Source organism: Aythya fuligula, chromosome 6, assembly GCF_009819795.1.
Source record: "Aythya fuligula isolate bAytFul2 chromosome 6, bAytFul2.pri, whole genome shotgun sequence".
Taxonomy (NCBI): Eukaryota; Metazoa; Chordata; class Aves; order Anseriformes; family Anatidae; genus Aythya; species Aythya fuligula.
Genome location: NC_045564.1, coordinates 10,512,894 through 10,525,852, shown reverse-complemented (window position 1 = coordinate 10,525,852; position 12,959 = coordinate 10,512,894). Strand labels below are relative to the sequence as shown.

Genomic DNA, 12,959 nt, shown 5'->3' with positions numbered 1-12,959 from the left:
AAATTTTCCATACTTGGTGTCTGGCCCAGCTTGATTACTTTTGGAAAGTCTTTCTCAGGAGATGGCTTAGCCATTAGCAAGGCTGAAAGAGGAGTCTCACTGCAGCAGCACAGGCAGCCTGCACAGATAAGTGCAGGGTGCACAGGGAATGACATGCTGCTTGCCAGGGACATACAAGATCAGTGGATGCTCTGCCTGTGAGCTCTGTGTGCCAACTCATGTCATCTTACATCCCCAGAGTGCTACACCAATATTTATCAGCACTCAGACACTGCATTATGAAGCTGAATAACGCTTCAGGCTCTTTCTCTCTGCAAGGTGTGCAAACAAGGAACAGGGGAGATGGCAGAAAGATGCATATAAATTACATCAAAAATATAAAACACATGGGATTTGGTTGAAGTGGAATATAAAGCTTAGTCTAATTGCAGAGATAAATAGCTATACATACACTTGTCTATCTGCGTTGTTCTGTTCCCTGCTGAGCTGGAGCAGGGATGCTCGTAGAAACCATCCTCTGCTTCTCCTGGAAACGCAAGATTTTAAGCCTGTACCACGAGAGGGCAGTGCCTGCAGCTGGATTTCCCTCTACTCGAACACCTCCCAGTGTAAGATAGCTGAGTGCTAGTGCAAAATGCAATCTGATTTTATTTCCACCTTTCCCTTGTGTGGCAAGAAGTTATCTTTGAGACTGGAACCCCTTTGGCTCTGGTGCCTCCCTTAACATATGCACACGGACTTAAGCAAACAGATAGGGTGGGAGTCATCTAAAACTAGACACAGCAATCGTAACTGCACTTTGTTCCCACAAAAGGAGCTGATGTGGCCTGGGACTCTTCCTGAAGGCCAGAGCTTGCTTATTACCCCTATGGCAATATTCTTGCTTCCTGTGCATAGATTTATTGAGGGACTCAGTTGAGAAAGGAAGGCAACATGTTGGCCTGTCATAAGGGGACATCCACAGGGCATTCTAATCATTCAATGGTTTGATTTGGAAGGGACCTTTAAATATCTAGTCCAGCCCCTCTGCCATGGGCAGAGACATCTTTCACTAGGGCTGGTTGCTTAGAGCATCATCCAGCCTTGCTTTGAATGTTTCCAATGATGGGGCACCCACAGCTTCTCTGAGTAACCTGTGCCAGTGCCTCACCACCCTCACTGTGAAAAATTTCATCCTTATATCCAATCTGAATCTAATCTCTTTCAGTTTAAAACTATTGCCCCTTGTCCTTCCACTGCAACACTTGTAAGAAGTTCCTCTCAATCCTTCTTGTAAGACTCCTTAAAGCATTGAATGTCTGCTACAAGGTCTCCTTGGAGCCTTCTTGTCCCGAAGCCGAACTCCATCTCCCTCGGCCTGGCTCTGTAGGAGAGGTGCTCCAGCCTCTGTCCATCCTCGTGGCCTCCTCTGGCCCCGCTCCCACAGCCCCACGTCCTCCTGATGCTGCGGGGGGGGGGTCTCACAAAGCAGAAGGGGAGAATCCCCTCCCTTGTCCTGTTGCCTGTGCTTGTGTGGGTGCAGTCCAGGACACCATCAGCTTTCTGGGCTGCAAGTGTGCATTGCTGGCTCATATCCAAATTTTCACCCACCAGTAGTACACACAAGTCCTTCTCTGCAGGGCTGCTCTCAACCAGTTTGTAAAATCATTTAGGTTGGAAAAGACCTTGGAGCTTACCACATGCAGAAAGAGAAAACATTATAGCAGAGGATGGTTTCGATCCATCGACCTCTGGGTTATGGGCCCAGCACGCTTCCACTGCGCCACTCTGCTCCTTCTCTGGATTAATGCTGGGTATTGCTCTACTGAAGGTCTAAGACCACACACTTGAACTTGAACTTGATCCCTCAAGACTAGCAAGAACCCCCTGGTTGTCATCCTTTCCTTCTAGCATATCAACTGCACCACTTAGCTTGGTGCAATCGGCAAACCTGCTGAGGGTGCACTCCATCCCACTGTCTATGCCGTTCTTGAAGGTATTAAATAGTATTTGGTCCCCTGAGGGACACCGCTTCTTACTGGTTTCTTCTTGGATTTTGAGGCACTGACTGTAACTGTTTGGATGCTGCCATCCAGCCAATTTTTTATCCGTCTAACAGTTCTCAAATGCATGCCTCTAATTTTGAGACAAGAATGTTGTGGGGGACTGTATCAAAGGCCTTACAGAAGTCTAGGTGGATGAAAACAGAAGTTCTTCCCTTGTCTACTGATGCAGTCAGTCCATTTTGAAATCTAGATCAGTCAGGAATGATTTGCCCTTGGTGAAGCCATGTCAGCTGTCTCTAATCACCTCCCTGTCTTCCATATGCTTTGACATAACTTCCAGAAGGATCCATTCTGTGATCTTACCAGGCACTGAGGTGAAGCCAACTAGTCAGTTGATTCTGGGTCTTCCCTACCTCTCTTTTAAGAAATGGGTGTGACATTCCCTTTTCTCCCATCACTGAGGCCTTCACCTGCCTGCCATGACTTTTCAAATGTGATGATAGTGGCTTAGCAACTACATCTGCCAATTCTCTCAGGACCCTGGGATGCACCTAATTGGGTCCCATGGATTTCTGTATGTTCAGGTTCTTCAGGTGCTCTCAAAACTGATCTTTTGTGATGGTAGGGACTTTATTCCCCTGGTTTCTGCCTTGAGGTTCAGGGACTTATGAGATGTGGGAAGATATATTAAATTTCACCTAGCAGGGTGTGTGTGGTTGTATGAGTGGAGACAGCTACAGCCTGGGGTAATCTGTCCCCATGATGACAGCTGTGGAACCGTGTCTGACCTTCAGAGGTTGTTATCTATGTGCAACCTGGAGCCAGCCACCATGGCTGATCTTGCACTGCTGGAATGGGATTTGGAAAGAGCCATAAAGTGCAGCAGGGTGACATGCCAGACAATTAGCAAAGCCAGAGTAAGACCATCTCTCCTTGTCCACTAGAGAAAAGGCTGTGATAGGGTCTGTGTTCTCCACACAGCCTTACAGGATGTAGCTAACGCTGTGTAGTCCTTTCTGCATTAAATCATGACTGACTACTGAAATAAGATTTAAAAAAAAAAAAAAAAAAAAAAACCTTGTTGAGCTATTTCTCTGTGCTAAGACATTTCTGCCTATTAGGACCATGAATGTCTTTGTAACAGGGCTCTTGGAAATGAAGCTTGCTACTGTGGGTCTGTGGCAAAAAAAAATAAATAAATAATTAAAATACATTTTCTCTTCATCCCCAGTCTGTCCTTTGAAGAAACTACCAATGTCTTCTCAAAAGAATCTGTTTCACAATGGAGATGTGATTTCTTTTGTTCTAGGGTTTCCTAGCTGATGAAGAACCATGGTATATTGTTTCAGAAAGGGTGGATAGTTTAGTTCTGGAGGAAGGAAGGTGTAACAAATTATTCTAATTTTTCTTGGCAAGAACCCAGGTGAGCTGGAAACTGGACTCTCTTTCAAGCAAGAAATCCTCATGCTGTTTATGGGCCCCCAAGCCAGTCCTTAGAGGTTGCCATATGAAGGTACCATCCTTCTGCACCTCCTGGCTTCCTTCCATAGAAGCTTTGGCCATTAAATTCCTGATGAGAGGATCCTGCTGCTTCATGGAGGATAAAGAAAATGCAGAGTTGAAAATGCTGTGTTGAAAAAGAGCAGCTGAAAAGACCAGGAAGGTGAAGCCTGATTCCCAACCCAGGGAAGTAAGTGAGAGTTGCTATGAAAGTCAATGTGATCCTCTGAGAACCTTCTGGTGGTCTGAGGAGCCTTGAGTAGGCTTCATCTTCGTAAAGTCATATTAAAATATTGAGCTATGCTGGGTGTAACCTGCTGTGTATGGGCTGTTGTAGAATTAGGTTTTGTGTGTATGTTAAGGTCTGTATAATTTATGGGAATACTATAGTCATTGTTTCTGGGATAAAACTTCAGGGTCTAGAAGGTGAGATGAAGAAATAACAATATTTTTTTAAAAAAATGAGGGTGAATATCAAAAGTAGACACTTTGATGCCAGTCAAACCTCTTGCCTGGAGACCAGAAAACTGGTCAAACTGTCATCAAGCATGATACAACTGGCAGGAAAGAAGCTGAGTGGACATGGAGCATATGACTGCACACAGCAGTTACGCGGGATTGAGGTGGAGTGTAAATATAGTGCACAGAAATCAGTTCCAGAAAGCAGCCCAGTTCCCCCTGGGCTTTCCTGCCTTATAGTCTACTTCCAGGAGCTTAAGTTCATTCAGGAAAAGGCAGGCATATTTCAGAACAAATGTGCCCAGGCATGGAACTACAGGCCCAGCTGGGGCAGCCTGGGGCAGGGCCTCACTGCTCTCTGAGTGACAAATTTCTTCCATAAACCTAATCTAAACCTACCCTTTTTTGATTTAAATCCATTACCCCTTGTACTTTCGCTACGTTCCCTGATGAAGAGTCCCTCCCCATCTCTATTGTAGGTCCCCTTTAAATGCTGGAAGTCTGCTAAAAGGTCTCCTCAGAGGTTTCTCTTCTCTAGTCTAAATAACCCCAAATTTCTCAGCCTGTCTTTGTAGGAAGTTGCTCCGGCCTTCTCATTTGCTTTTAACTATCTCAGATAAATGGAATTGGCTGAATCAGTGACATATCAGAGGCTGGTCTGATGGCACGATGTATTTCCCAGTTTAGCAGCTGCTTGCATCCATCTGATTTAACAGGACATTACCCAGGAACCATCCTTTGGCTGATGTGTCATCTATAAAAGGCTGCCATGCTCAGGATAGCTCAAGGAGGGCAGAGAAAGACTGTCCCCTCCAGCCAGCATAAATCAAATGTGGCTGCACTGAAGGCCATGGAGTGATGTGGGTGTCAAACCAGAATGTGCATGAGGAGAAACAGCTTCATCAGTCTTAATGGTGGCAATAAATGTATTGACTCCTACTTACTGGCTCAAGAGCCCAGGATTAGAGTTTTAACTCCCGAAAGGAACATTTTTATTTCTGGTTTTGACTTCAACCCAAACCCCCGTCTTTACATATCCTGCCTTGGGATTTATTGGCCACGGTTTTTCCAAGCTTAGAGTCATCATCAAATTCCAGCAGGCTGTTCCTCAAAGTCATGCCCTGTGCAAGGATTCCTTGACAGCAGCAGTGATAGGTGGGAGTGCCTCTGCAGCAGGGCATTCCTCAGAGCCTGCCAGCATGCAGACCACAGCCCAGCTGCACTCAAATGTCTGGCACGTCCTGCAGGAGCTCAGTGGTGTTGCTGATGGAGCCGTGCTGCAGGAAGCTCCGCTGGTGCTTCTGTTGTTCTTAGCATTGCTGCTTGAGCGTGGGGCATTGGGGTGGGAGTATGCATGTCAGAGGAGGGCTTCAGCTTTAGCTGACACCTAGAGCTGAAGCCTTCCTTAGCTGGAGTCCCCATGCTGAGAAAAATCATTCTGTTCCAGGGCAGTTCTTCCTACTTCGGTACTAATGCAATCTCCAGATTAGTTGTCCTTCCACAGCAAGCAGATCACAAAACTGATAAATTGCCTGATCACCTTTATAGGAGTGTGCTTTCCTGATGCTACTGAACCCACCAGCTTGCTTCAGAAGAGCCATTAACCAAGTTTTCTAGGCTGCAGTCAAGGGCAAACAAGCAAACTTTGGTTTGCACTAGGTGAGTACAGAAAATGTTTATTTGTTTCATAGCATGGTGCTATTATCTTGTAAGCACTGCAGACCTCTGAGTGGCACAGTACTAAGGAAGCAGCACAGAGAGTTCAGCCTGCGATACCATTCAAATGGGGGATATCTGGAGCCAGGGATTTTGGAGACCCAAATTAAGCCTGGTGGTGAAGTACCTTGCACAGTGGGTGCATTCCCATTTGGAGTCTATTCCACCTTTAGCCACAACAGTGCTAGAGAGGTGGTTACTACAACGTGCTGGCTATAACGTGTGACCTGTGGGGTCCCCAGCAGTGCTGCCTGAAAGCATCTGGGATGGATGAGTCTCAGGTCTCTTACTGATGGTAATCAGTAAGGATCTCAGAGAAATACACATCCCGGTGAAGACTTGGCCTGTCTCATTTCCTTTAGATCCCAGGCAGGCTCTTGGGGATCCTCTACACAACAACCAGGCTATCACTGACCACTTAACCTGTGACATCATGTCACCATCAGAGACATTTTTGTCCCCAGAGGCTCAGCATTGCCAGAGCAGGTAAGAAGGAGGGAGAGCAGTGGCCTGCTCTGGGGCCATCACATTTACTTTCCTAGAAAATAGATAAGAAAATAAATAAATGAACAGCCTCATGCTTCAGTATCCCTGACAGGCAACCCTAGGTTGTATTGTCTTCCTGCCCTTTTAACATGAGCACAGAGGTTAGCATCGAGGATTTGTAGGCCAGGAGGAGGGCAGTGGGGAGAGCTCCTATGCCCATCATTTGCCCCACCAGTCTTGTATGGGGGCCCTCAAAGAACTTTTTGTTTGTTTGTTTTTTAGGCACCAACCACTGTAAAAATCATCCCAATGTCATAAGTGGGTGAAAAAGTAAAGAAAGTGAAAAGTTTGAGATGAAATATTTTCTTTTTCTGAGTCGGCTGAAATATCTTGTTGCATCTGAGATTAAATTGCTCCTTTTGTTTTAATGGAAAAATTGAGAAGGTAAAAAGGTTCTTTCCAGTTTTCCCCTCAAAGGCCTCTCTCTATATTTGCTTCTCCCCAAAACTATTAGAGTTCAGCCAGAGCAAAGACACACTTTCTGACATAGCTTAGCAGAGATAATGGCTATATGGAGAACTAATCAGTGTGCTAAAACAAGTACATTAATTTTATCTGGATCTAGCATTTCACTTGTTAAGAAATATCAAGTAAAGTACATTAAGACTGAGTGCAGTATCAGGGTATTGCAGAAGTGCAGTGTACAAGATGCACGATGTACAATGGCTCTTCTTTACTGACAAATTGATTCAAAGCCTTTGCAATGTAGGAGTGACAGGAAAAAATGTATTCAACAGATGAGCACAAAGTTAGCTTTAGAGCACACTCAGGTAGTATGAGAGAGTTATCACAGAAAATGGAGAAACAGCTATAGGTTTTTCATCATGATTTTATTTTTACTAATATGAAAAGCTTAATTATTACCATGGGCTGCAGAATAAGACAGCTATTCTGTGGAAACAACTGTTTGGTAATCACTTGCCAAGTGTGAACACATTGCTTTGCCTCTCTGTTTTGTTTCAGCAGGAAAGTGGGGCACATCTTGCGTTGGAAGCATTTAGCAGAGCCTTCCTGATTGTTCCTGGAGCGACATCAGGTAGCTGGCACATCCTTAAAAAAATCACAAATCAGAAGGGAGAAGTGGTTTTGTGAAAAATGCCAAAAGCTAGCTGCTGTCTTTGTGTGATCAATCAGGATGAATTATATGTGTGAGGGGCATAGAGGAGATGGTTCCCAAGTGCTAGCAGTCATAGGCTATTTGTAGCCAAAATTGTTTGAACTCAGACCTCCCAAAGTTGTCATATAGGGAGGTAGGCATGAGAAGTTTTGGAAGGAAATTCTGTCTCTCACCTCCTGGAAAGCTTGCCTTTCATGTTCTCTGTGCTCTATATCACTGGCAACTTTTACACTTATTGCCCTGGACATCTTCAGCCAAACAAAAGGCTACAGTGAATGGTGCTTAGCTTATTCTTGTGATCAGGGATGGGTTTTCCCATGCACTGGAAATGTGGTTTGGACATTGCTCTCACTCAATGGAACAGCAATCTCAAAATGTTACTATGATTGTAATGACACTGATTTTTAATGGTTGTTTTTTTTTGTTGTTGTTGTTTTGTTTGTTTGTTGTTGTTGTTACTTTTCCACTTTCAGACAAGAGTAGTACATAAGTGTGTGAGAAACCAGAAGAAAGAGAAGCAGAAGGCCCTAAACAGCAACAAGTTAACACCATGAGAGTCTGGATGCTGGACACGCAGAAAGAAAGCGATTCGTGACAATCAATGAAGTGGTAAGTGCCATGTTTTTGCTTGCAGTACTGAGAATTTAACAGCTGGTACCCAGCAGTTGGGTCATCAGATTAGCAATACATTGCCTTCAGAGATCTCTCTTTTGGGTAGCTCTTAATCCCACTTTACCCAAGACAGGCGGGCTGTCAGATCTACACAGAACAGAAGAAAGGAAAACAAAGTAAGAATGTACCACATTAATTTAAAAACATTTTAAAACAGTTCAATTAGAATTTAACAAGTCACCTATTCAACCACTCCAGAAAAGCAGCTTCATTCATTAAGATGTTTCCCAGTGGAGCTTTTCAGAAACATTAGTTAACTAGAAGCCTGACAAAGACGTGATAACTATGAGAGGCATTTGTGTTATTCTAAAACAACTTGTTTATCTATTAAAGGTGGATGCAGCTGTAAAATAAAATACAAAAGTTCTCAGCACTCAAGAGAGTTGTGATCAGTGGTATATCAGGATTTATTTTCCCAGACATGTAGCTAATGGAAATTAATAGGGAAAGAGAAAAGACTAAATTAACTTTTCCTGTTTTTTCCATTCAGGCTCTGTCCTTTTGACATTTCCACGTGTAACGAAAGGGGATTTTTCTTTTGTAATGACTTTCCTCTAAATATGCTACACTTTTTGAAGGCTGATACACTTCAAGGCCCAATTCCAAAAAGTGACAAAATCCAAAGGAAATTAAACTGCAAAGGGACGGAGTTAGAAAGGTTAATTACCTTATAATGCAAAGTGCCAAGAACTACTGAAAATCCCCCTCTGCTCCTCCCTGCACTGCTAAGTAACCCAAGCCTTTTAAAGACCTGTTGCTTCCACACTGACACTTGAGGCCCCTTGATACTTGGGCACTTGGGCAATTTCCTATCTTCACTACATAGTGGACTGGTGAAGTGACATAATCTGGTAGAAGCAAGCACAAAGTTCAAAACCCTTGTAAATCAAGATTAATTACAAGCCAAACAGAGAACAGAGTAACAGTCCTTCACTTTAATATATAAATAATTGTATAAGAATATAAATTGCATATAGGCATTCACTCCCCTATACTTCAAAACAAATCTGAAATTAGAGAGCATGTTCTCATGTAGCTTCTCAGTGTTTAACTGTAACACTGTATCTCAGAGATACCCTTGATTACTTGAACATATGTATTTTAATAAATTAGATTCTGTTTATGCTCAAAGCCACGTGTTTTTCTCAGTCAGGTACAAGCTAAAGAAAACCTCTAAAGAAATTAAAGAAAATATCTAGATGTTCCATAAGGTGACATTATAAAGGAACAGCTCTGCAGAGAAAAACAACAAGTCTAAAAATATGTTCTGAGAATAAACAAAATCTTTAATCTGGTTTGAAAAGGGAACCATTCCCACAAGTTTAGCAAGTTCACTTTTAAGGAAAAGATCCTTAAATGAGAGTTAGAGGCAAAGTTTAGATTTATTTTTTTTAATTGCAACAGCTATTTACCTACACTCTTGAAGGTAAGTTGTACATCATCAGAGTCATTTGAATGTGACAAGTGGTGTTCAAAAGCTATTTGATTCACTCTCACTGGCAACCCAAAGTATTGCCGTGATCCCTGAAAATAAAATAATTTTTTCTCTCACCGCTTGTATTCCAGGTTGCCTGGTGGTGGCTTTGCAAACCGTTCCTGAGGCACCCCTCCACGTAGGATTTGGGATCGCATCCGGATATCAGGATCTCCCCAAGGAGAGCGATGTAGGCGATGGCCAAGCGGAGCGTGTCAATCTTGGAGAGGCGCTTCTCGTAGGGGAAAGTCGGAACGTGGCACCTGAGCTCGTCGAAGGCCGAGTTGATGTTGAGCATCCTCTTCCTCTCGCGGACGTTCGCGGCGCGGCGGTGGAGGCTGGCGGGGGGAGGCCGGGAGCTGTCCGCTTCAGCACCCCCCGTAGCTCCGGCTGCTCCGCTCGGTGGGACAGGTGGACCAACGGGGACTAAGGGTGGGTGGGTAGGAGAGGGCCAAGGGCATGAAGGGTCCTCCAGGGAGCAGTAGTCCAGCAGGAGGTCGTCCAGTTGGAGCTCAATGTTGGGATCCTGGTCCCAGAAGAGGAAGTCAGGAGTGGAGTCTTCCTGATCAAAGCTGTAGCAAGGCTCTTCCATCCTCGGATCCACCAGTCTGAGGCAAGTTAATGGATATGTTTCAGGCTTCTGACTAACTTAGCTGTTAGGAAAATGAGGTTCTGATTTCATTAATGCTCCCACTCCTCGAAACTGTCAGGGGCAGAGAGTCCTGGTTGTGTCCTTGAAGAAGACTATTGCAAAAATTTCCCCAGTTGTAAGTCCAAGTGAGACTCACCATTTAAATACTTCTTGGCTCCTCAGCAGGGGAAGGATCCTATTCTTTTTCACTTAAAACTAAATAGCACACGTGCTTCTATTTTTATTAGCTGTTGACTATAAAAGAATATAAATGAATGTAACAAAAGATTACAATTTTTCAATTGCCCTTCTCCTCTAAAAACCATTGAAGTAATTATTGAGTTTGTCCACAAGTTCAGTCTCTCCACCTACTATTTAGAGTAGGATTTGTGCTGGGACTTTGTTGTAATTGTTATTGGTTTTGGTAAGCAGTGACTGAATAAAGAAACAAAATACAGTCCTTTATCTTTCTGGTTAAGTGTTAATAGCCACACATTCTCCCATAGCTGGACAAACAAAACCTTATTATAATGTTGTCAGAAACACGATTCTGCCCTCTTTGGCAGCAGAAGCCAGTTGCATATTCCACACTTCTAGTGGGAGAGCAGTTGGGATAAAGACTTGTGATGCACTGCTGTGTTAAAACGGAGCACAGTGGTACCTCGCTTTGTGTAAACCAGCACTGCCACATATGGGTGATGTGGGTATTTAGTGCTCTGTCTCAGACCATACTAAGTACTGGAAAATTGCAGCACCTGTAATAATCATGATGGGTGCAGTCCTAAAATGGTTGAACAGGTGAGTCACATCTTGAGAAGTGCTGGAAACCAGGACAGTAGCAATTGTCCAACGTGACAGTTTGTGGCTTTTCCCCTGTGACACTGGACAAAGGGGGTCAAAGGTGTTAAGCACAGTCAGAATTTTAAAGGAAGTGTGCAATAAAAGTGAGTGACTCAGTCTCCTTGTTTTCTTCAATACTTAACCCAATATTTCAATTCATTCAGAAGTAATCTAAATGATATCTTAAATAAATGGAATAGAAACATGTTTTGAGTTAGAGAAAGCCTAAATATTTTCTCTGAAGCATGGCGTTAAGAACTTTTTCAAGGCACTTAATCAAATGTTTGACTTCATGCACAGACTTATGTCCTGTTTCTGATTGTGGGTTCAAGAGATGTGTGAAGTTTATGAGCTACAGAAAGCTTACTGATCAGGAGAGCTAAAAGTACTAATCACAGGAGCTTCAAATAATGAGTCAGAGACCAGAAAACAACCCCCATTTTCAATGGGTCCAAAAGGATGATCATGTTCCCCATCTCTTAACAGTGACTTAGGTTGCAGTCAGTCAGGTGGTAGCTTTGTCCTGCAAATAGAGGGATTTCTTTTAAGATAAGGCTTAGGTTATTAATGACTCATCTTTCTAACTACACTTTATGGCAATTTCTCCTGATGCAGGAAGATTAAAAACAGTAGACAACAGGCTACAGGAGTGACTTTGCAAAGAGGTATGAGAGAGTTGCAGTGTATAAAATACTATTTTTTATTTCTTATTTTTTATTTTTGTCTTATTTCTTATTTCCTTATTATTTATCATTTCTTCTCCTTATGCAAAATAATCAGAACCTGTTATCTGAAAATTTGCTTGAGAAAGGGAAATGTAAAATGTGAATGCCTGACAGAGTAGATAGTGGCTAAATGACAAGAATGAATTTTTCTGTGATAAGATAAGACACAAATTTGGTATTAGGTTTTTACAAAATAAATCACTTGCTGTGATATAGACATACCCCAGTGGCAAAATACTGGTTCTGTGAAACCCCACAGTGACAGAGAGCCTCTGCTCCAAATGAATCACAGCGAGGGACAAGACAGTTACAGAGCAGGAGATGCTTGGGAGAGGTGAAAGGAATAGACACAGTCACGGGTGGCAGAGCTGAGACTTGAACTTGGGCCAGTCAACACAGAGGTCATTCTGTGATGTTTTCTTTGAAATTGTCCGATCGTATTTTCCAGTGTTGTGTGCAAGCAGTGGTCTCAGAGGAAATTACTTACCACAGTCCCCATACTTGGCAGTGGGGCTGCATATCTGACCCCAGCAGTCCTTTCTACACTCTAGAAAGTAGATTTGGGCTCTTGTGCAGAAAAGAGGTAGTGGGAAAGCCTTCTTGCCTCGGCCCCTTACCTCTGCACGTGGCACCACCAAAGCACCTCTGTGGCACTGCTGCGGTGTGGTTAGCTTCCCACAGGTGCTTTGCAGTTCCCAGATTTCACGTTCCATTTTGAATGCTTCTATAGCTCACCAGTCACTGTTTAACTGAGCACTTGGCAGTTCTCATTTGACTACCTTATGCACAAATATAAGACACTTGAAAATACTTAAAGCAGCAAGAGAATAGTGGGTCTTCTCCTGAACAGGACTCTGGGAGCAATGGGCAGAAAAGAGGAGGCTTGGCAAATAGCATGGTTATATTTTTATGTGCTGGGTTCCTCTTTTTCAGCAGATGCTTCTTCAGTGCTTAATGTTCCCTTCCAGATCCATCACTGCTAATAGTGTTGCCTGGGGATATGTCTGGCTCCACAGATGGAGAGCAGATGTTCCAGCAAGCCTTCTTTTAGCATGTTCAGGGGAATTTGGCTCTCTTAGAGAGACTCTGGACAAAGCAGAAGAGGGAGGAGGGGAGTGGAAGGGAGGAAACAAGAAAAGATTTTCCCTTAGAAAGCCAGCTATGAAAGAGGTCAGAAGAGAAGCTGAGGATCCCATCCCTCACACGAACAAACCTTTCTACAGCTTCAGATCTGTTGAACTGTCAACGTTTCTGACACCAGGGTTGTCAGAAGGGGACATGTACTGCTATGTAC

The 12,959-nt window shown here is 43.5% G+C and overlaps 1 non-coding gene across 1 annotated transcript; it reads right to left on the bottom strand.

The window, feature by feature from the left end:
• Nucleotides 1-1,700: 1,700 nt before the first annotated feature.
• TRNAM-CAU lies at nucleotides 1,701-1,772 on the bottom strand. The gene has a single exon. It is a non-coding gene; the product is annotated as a tRNA-Met (tRNA).
• Nucleotides 1,773-12,959: the final 11,187 nt, after the last annotated feature.